At 42.0% G+C, this 7859-nt stretch overlaps 1 protein-coding gene across 7 annotated transcripts in view; it reads left to right on the top strand.

Moving 5' to 3' along the window:
* Nucleotides 1–7859, top strand: part of prickle1b (prickle homolog 1b) — a 147926-nt gene that overhangs the window by 100762 nt on the left and 39305 nt on the right. Inside the window, exons 1-2 of one of the 7 annotated variants that reach the window (XM_043709075.1) lie at nt 1474–1489; nt 2429–3025. The exons of 2 other annotated variants lie outside the window; for them this stretch is intronic. The gene's annotated coding sequence lies outside the window, so the exon portion shown is untranslated. 4 more of the 7 variants (XM_043709074.1, XM_043709079.1, XM_043709078.1 and 1 more) reach the window with 4 other exon arrangements.

The raw sequence follows: 7859 nt of genomic DNA, 5'->3' as shown, positions 1-7859 counted from the left end.
AACCCTTTCAAGTTTCACAACATCTTTCCGATAGGAAGGAGACCAGAATTGCACGCAATATTCCAACAGTGGCCTAACCAATCTCCTGTACAGCCGCAACATGACCTCCCAACTGCTTACACCCTAACAAATCATTGTCACCATCGTGATTATATTACCTCTCAATCTTCTACTTCTGAGGCAATGTAAACCACAACCTATACAACCTACTCTTGATATTTAACCCTTTAGGCTCTGGTATCAACCTGGCGAAACTGTGCTGTCCCAATTGTCTTGCTTTCCATCTTGTAAAAGTGCCTGGATTTACTAGTACGATAGTTGAGTTGTAACCTCTCGCTAGTCCCCATGTGAGCAAAAGAGTGGTTTATTCTTTACTAATCTCACCGTCAAACACAGATCCTGAGTTTGAAGTCAGATGTTTGGCACTGAGCTGCTAACAACAGACCCTTGCCAACAGACCACTTGGTGGCACCTAATACATGCTTATGCTTCGAATAGTGTGGTCACCAGCAAAATACATCATTCTCCAAGGTCAGCTGCACTTGTGTTTAAAAGAAAAGATCAAATGCTGTTGACCTGAGCAAAGCATAACATCATACTTTGTTGGGTGCAATGACTCACCTGTATTTTTAAAAAAAATGTTTAACAACTGGGAATCCTTGATTTTTCCATGTACAATAGGAGTACTGGCATTCGATATATGAGCTAGAGTAGTGGTGGTCTCATGTTGCAGCATTGCTGGATCTGTATCACAAAAAGTGATGCCTCCTGGAGCCTACAATGAATGTGCAGCACCCTTTCTATTAAAATCACACAAGTGCTTTTATAAAGAGGGAATTCCTGCCTGGGGCAGTCCCATTGCATTACAAGAAAGAAATCATAATGATTTGTACTTTAAACCCCTAATGAAAGGCTTGGTTTCCATTATATTGTACAATTGAATTGGTATCCACATAATATATTAGCTATTAACACCTCTGATTACCCATACAGTACACTTCGACCTTGTAGTCAACATTTTACATACAAGTACAACATTAGCTCTCTACACTTCGGGAGATGCCGAGGGAGATAGAGAGAACGCCTGTTTAGGAAACTAGTTGTAAGAATTCATATGTTAATGACCTCCTCAGCATCTGTGGAGACATGTTAAATTATTCTGGCACAATGCTACAGACTTGCTGACATCACTTAATTGTGAAGTAAGATGATTACAGAGGGTCCTGGATAGACATTCATTCAGTCTTTGTGTGTGTGTGTGTCGGGAAAAGCTGTCAGTAACAGAAGGAAGTTTACTTTAGTTTCTGCAGTCTTTGTCTCTGTAGTATCTCATAAACGGTTTGTGGGTCTTAACAGCCAGCCTCCAGGAGTAGATAAGGATAAGAGGCGCATTATTTAAGGAATGAGGTAATTCGCACCAGGCCTGGAGTCTGGGTCGTTATTCTGAGAAACCCTTTGAAGCCAGCGAAAGAATTTGGCTTTTACTGTGGTATGTGCCTGACTGCTTTTCTAGTATTTGTGGTCACTGACTCAGTGCTGTGTCACAGAAGTGTTTGCGATTTAAGCGTAATGATCACACGGTTAAAATCAGGGATTATGTGTATTAATGCTGATGAACCGATTCAATTTTATATTTTTTTGTGTAATATACAAATCTCCAGTAAAGTTACAATTTGAAGCTTTTATTTTACAAAAGGACCCTTTTCAGTGTAAAAGGCGCACCAGGTAGACTGAGTTAGCTTTATCTTCCAGACTGAATGGACGGCAGGTTAAAGGAATTAATCAAAAGGCTCTGTGTGGCGATTTCTTCCGTTGTTAATGAGAGAAATATGAATTCTCTGCTTCAGGCGGCACAACAACTCTTTTTCCAAATGCTTTGCGATATGTTTTGTAATCGTCCCCGGTTGGATGTGGGTTAGAAGGGTCTCTCTCTCTCTCTCTCTCCATGTTTATGTGGCTCATAGGGAGTGGCGCAAAGTTCACTGTGTTGGAGCTCAGAGGAAGTTGATAATGCTGGTATCCATCTGGGTTTGGTGGGTTTCCTTTCTCTCCCAGTCTGTTCTCCCGACGCCTTCGTACAAGGCGCTGGCAGCCGCGTTGTTGGGGAATGTTTTCAGTAGTTGGCGTGTCGGCGGGCAAGTTGATCATAGAGCGAGCGAGCGGAGCTCAGCCTGAGAGTGAAGGCTCAGTAAACCCCAGGACTCAACAGGAAGAAAGTGGTGGTCTTTCAGCTGTTAGTAGTTAGTCACAGAAGGAATGCTGCGCTGCCTTTTGAAGGTAAAGTTTGTGAAGGGGTCCCTTCTTTTGGTAGCACCACAGTAAACACGTGGCACTTTTTGTAAGTTTCCGCGCTGTAAGAATTTAACTGTCAAAAGTGCCCTAATTCTGAAATAATGCCCCTGACCAAGAATGATTTGGTGTGTTTTAGGACATTGCCGTTGTCAGTCCGTGGAAGAATTTCCCCTGCTTCTCCTCTGAGTCCCTTGTAGCGTGTGTGCAGTTCTCCGCTTGATTGCATGTGGACGATGACAGATTGCCAGACAGTGCACATTAATGCAAGAGGAGTGTTAGACCCAGCCAATACTTGCTTTTCGCTCCCTGACCAGATTATTTTTGCACATTTTCTTCTCGACTCAAGGGACGGTCGGCTGCCTTCTGAGACTCGCGTTTGAGCTGAAGTCGCTTGTGACTGGGTGAGTTGGTGCACGTTACTGTCAGCCTCAGTTAGGTTTCACAGATTCGGACGACTTGCCAGGTGGTCTGATGTAAGGCTAGACTGCTCTGTGAAGTATTGGCAAAGACTTGGCCTTGAAATTACAAAATAAAGGGAGTTCAGCGGGGGTAGGGTGAGGCACCACCCCTTAAGTGCACTCCCAGGGTTTCTACTGGAGGAGAACGGAAAATCCAGCGCATTTGTGAGCTGTCAGTCAGAAGTTTGGAACAGACCAGCACTCAGGAACTTTTTGCTCCCGTTGGAGCTGCCATTAAATAACTGATTCAACACGCAACCGTGCAATACTGTCAGGTATTGAAAATTTAAGGACTTTCTTAAGCTAATGATATGGGGCAAGTGCAGGAAATTGGGGATGAGCGCGCCTTTAGTGGCAGTTATGTCGATGAGAGACAGTATGGACCGGATGTATGAATCTGTGAATTTATAACGCTTTCACTCATTTTTGTGTCAGCTTAACCTGTCTTTTTTTTGGAAAAAAAAGTACAATAGGGCCTCAAAAGTGATGTTAACATAGTCAACAGCGGTGTTTTTGATTACTGGAAATAATGTTTATAGATTTGTGCATAGTGAACATCCAATATTCTAGATTAAATTTCCATCTCTAATTATTTCTCCATTTCACATTCCAAATTTACCTTTAATACATTTAAGGACATAAAAATAGTTGCTTCCACACCGCCCCAGTTATGTGAGCAGAAAACTGGTTTTTGCCTCAAGTAAATTGTTTTAATATTTATCAGCCTTTTATTTCCTGGCCAGTATTGGTTCCCCTTCTTTGTTTTCAGTCTCCTCTCCTGGAAGCACCAAACCTTGCTGGCTTGCGATTTCGCAAATGTTGGGCCATCCTCCTGAATCATATGCAGCCAGAGTCATTAGTCATGTGTGAGCCTTGAAGGCAACTATTTGACTGTCAGAGGCATCGCTGCTGAGATAGATGGTATCCTCATCTGGTGACCAACCATAAGTCCTGACAACCAAGACTGGTCACCAGCAAATAACCCCTTGCCCATCCTAGTTGCACAACATGAGACAGCTGACTCAGTCCTCAGTCTATCAGGTTAGACATGCCTGAATTTGTACTGGTGTTAAACTAATCCCTAAGATATATAATTTTTACAGGAGCACGCCTTTTAAAAACAATTAACAAAATAAATGCATTACTGTTCACACGGCACATGGGTTTACCAGTATTTCTGATATTGCTTTCTCAAGATTAAATCTTCTAAATAAAATGGTAAGTAAGTGGTGTGGATAGAGTCTGCTACATTTGTAGAAGGAATATACACAATGATCTAAGTTGCATTAGATTTAGAGCTTACCAAGAACCCATTAATTAATCTGTCACTGGGTCTATTAAAAGTCAGTCACTTGACAAGATTCATTTTAAATGTGTGTTCAGTGAACCAAGACAAGTATCTAGCTATCTGATTACACTTTAGAAATCCATACTAACACTAACCAAATTAACGCTAGACTTTTTTTTCCTATTGTCATGTCAATGTGCAATAACATATATACTATGTGTAATTTACTGTATAGTTTCTAGATGTTTTATTAAACCTTCAAAATAGCTAAAGGTTTTAGCTCTCGCTGTTATGAAGTGATATGTTGCCAAGGGTTTGCTCACACCATGATAAAGCCCAGGGTTGTTAAATATCACACCATCCTCTTGGCTTCTCAAATGACTATCAAGTGTCCCTACTGAAACCTGTTTGAAACTCAGTTTGTGAAGTACAACAATGGAGCATGTTGTTTAGGAGCCAACAGGTGAGAGAGTGTAACTTGAGAGTCTGTGTGTGTATTGGAACAAGGTTTTCTGCACATATCACCTTATAGTCTGGAAAGGTAAAGGACTCTAAATAGTGTACAAACTGTACAATACATTTGGAATTTTTGTTTTATGGGCAGATTCAAATATAACTCTGAACACAAATATTTTTATGTTGACTCATAGGTAACCAGAAGAAAACACATGCTAATTTTTGTAACTGTTGGAAAGCCAACAAAAACATTACAAATGCAAAGTCCATTTGGATTTATAAAGGATATATTGGAATAACAGCTAATTAACTTTCCACATCAGTGAGATTTCTCCTCCTTACTTTCGAATGGCCATAGATAATGACAAGCATTTTTTTTTCAAATCTGTGGTGTAAGAGGATGAAGAAAAAGATTGCATAGAAATAGAAAATGCTGGAAACACTCAGCAGTCCAACTGTGGAGATATCCTCTTAGAGAGTTATGTTCTGGCTGCAACAGGTACTGGAAGTGGCTGCTGAAGGGTTTCAGAAACAAGAGGTGGGAGCAGCAGAATCTGACAGTATGCTTTGAGGTTTTCCAGTACAGTAGCCTTGGTACAGGAATTGGGCTTGAGGAAGGTGATTCTCTTCCCTTGGGGACTGAAAATGCTCCAGACATACGTAAATGCAGTAGGAGCAGTTGTACATCGCATTCAACACCAGTTGTCTTGCTCAGACGAGCTGAAACACAGTGCCACGAAAAGTTCAATTACCCCAAGGAGTCAAAGTTGGTGAATGGATCTCGGCATGACACATCCTTAGAAATGAACCACTAGCCTCAAAGACTCGTGAATTCACCTCACATAGCTACCACCAGTCTGCCGAGGATAACTCGCTCCCAATATTTACAGCCTCACTTAAGGTCAGAAGAAGTCAGAACAGTAGGAAATTCACCACTTGAGCCTGCTGTGCCATTCAGTAGGATCATGGCTGATTCGACATTCCTCATGACCAGTTTCTGCCCTTTCCCGGTAACCTTGATTCCTGCAGTGATCAAGAATCTATCACTGTCTGCCTGAAATAGGCCGAAGGACTCTGCCCCCACAGCTCTCTGTGGTGAGATGTTCCAAAGGCCCTTTGCCCTCGCACTTGCATCTTGCAGTTTGCACACAGTGCCAGCTATTCAACTATAACAAACTCATCTCCTTGCAATCAATGGCATACAGTGAAATTACATTGAGCATAATCCAAAACTGTAGTTATGTCAGGAGTTGTCAGTTATTCCCATCAGGAGAATAGGAATAACCAATGGACAGGTGCCCATCATAATCCTTTCTTCGAATGGCGATGGCTAGCATGAGGGGGCATAGCTTTAAATTGAGTGGTGATACATATCAGAGGCAGTTTCTTTACTCAAATAGTAGTAGAGGCGTGGAACACACTTCCTGCAATAGTAGTAGACTCGCCAACTTTAAGGGTATTTAAATAGTCATTGGATAGGCATGTGGATGAGAATGGAATAGTGTAGGTTAGATGGCCTTCAGATTGGTTTCACAGGTTGGCGCAACATCGAGGGTCAAAGGGCCTGAACTGCGCTATAATGTTCTATAATCGAAGGTCTGGATTGGTAACTCCAGATGCTTGTTATGCAACTACATCAACCAGTCGAAGCAAAGTTAGACCATGCAACAATGCAAAATTTATAGTCAAGCCATCACAGGACATTGAGCTTGTTCTGTGAAACCCTGCTAGCAGGGGTACAACTATGCAAAAGTTAGACCTTCACTGAGTGATGCAGGAACAACAAGCGGAAAATCGTGATCCAAAAGAAAAAGTGGACATCGTAAAGCAGAGGGAGACTCTACCATTCGGTTTGTCAACAATTCTGAAGCACAGTTTCTCAAGCAGGCATTCTCTCCAGCAAGTAAGCAGATGAGAGCTGCTGACTATTCCAACATCAAAGAGTATCTGATAATGTGGTTTAAATTTAGTTAGAGACAAAAGAACTGCAAATGCTGGAATCCAAAGTAGACAAGCAGGAGCCTGGAAGAGCACAGAAAGCCAGGCAGCATCAGGAGGTGGAGAAGTCAATGTTTTGGGTATAACCCTTCATCAGGAATGGAGGTGGGGGGGGTAGGGGGAAGCTGCAAATAAAGAGGCGGGGAGAGGGTTTTGGGTGGGGAGAGAGGTGGAGTGGTGAGGTAATGATGCAGGTACACAGGTGGCGGGTACAATCTGACTGGTCAATGGGAGGAATGAATCCACTTGATAGCTGAAAGGAAGGGTCAGTCAAAGGAATGGAAGGAAGGAGGCGGGGCTGCAAAGGAATGCGGGAATCGTTGAGAAGGGTATTTGAAATTGGAGAACTCAATGTAGATTACAAGCAGAAGTTAAGGCATTGTTCCTCCAATTAGCGATCTAAGTCAATGTGCCCCCACCCCCCCATCCCACTAACCTTTAATTCTCCTGACCACAGGCATATACAACCCTAAACAATTCAAAATTTTTTCGTATGTCAGTCCTGCTAACCCACAAATCAGTCTGGTAAACCTTTGCTCAGATACAGAGATTAAAACTGCAAACAGTAGTCTAGGCATGGTCTCATCCTGGCCATGTATAATTGCAGCAAGAGATGCACATTGCCTTTTTGACCACTTGCTGCATCTGCACTCTTTTCTTCCATGTCTGCTGTATGAGACCACCCAGGTTTCATTGCACCATCCCTTCTCTCAATTCCTAGCAATACAGATACTAACTCACTTTCCTATTTTTGCTCCCAAAGTCGATAACCTCATGTTTATCCACATTATACATGTACTTGATTTGGCCACTTACTCAGCTTGTTCAAATCACACTGAAGCATCTCTGCATCCTCCTCACAGCTCACCCTCCCACCCAGCTTTGTGTCATCTGCAGATTTGGAGATATTACATTTAGGTCCCTTATTTAAATCATTAATATGTATTGTGAATAGCTGGGATCCTAGTTTGGATCCTAGTCTGAATCCCTTCTGTATTAGTCACTGCCTGCCATTGAGAAAAAGATCCATTTATATTCCTATAACCCAGAAAAAGACGATTCACATTTTAAAAGTGCCCTCTAGTTCTAAACTGACCCACAAGGGAAAACATTCTTACCACATCCATCTTGTCCAGAGATTGTCAGTGAGATTGAGAATATTATACACATCAATTAAGTCATCCCTACTCCTTCTAAACTCCAGTGAAAACATGCCACTGTTTTAACCTATCCTCTTAAGATAACCCATTCATTCCAGATATCAATTGAATAAACTACTTTTGGATTACTTCCTATACATTTATTAGATTACATTACAGTGTGGAAACAGGCCCTTCGGCCTAACAAGTCCACACCGACCCACCGAA

The sequence above is a fragment of the Chiloscyllium plagiosum genome, chromosome 19 (genome assembly GCF_004010195.1).
Source record: "Chiloscyllium plagiosum isolate BGI_BamShark_2017 chromosome 19, ASM401019v2, whole genome shotgun sequence".
NCBI lineage: Eukaryota > Metazoa > Chordata > Chondrichthyes > Orectolobiformes > Hemiscylliidae > Chiloscyllium > Chiloscyllium plagiosum.
This window is presented reverse-complemented; position numbering and strand designations above follow the sequence as displayed.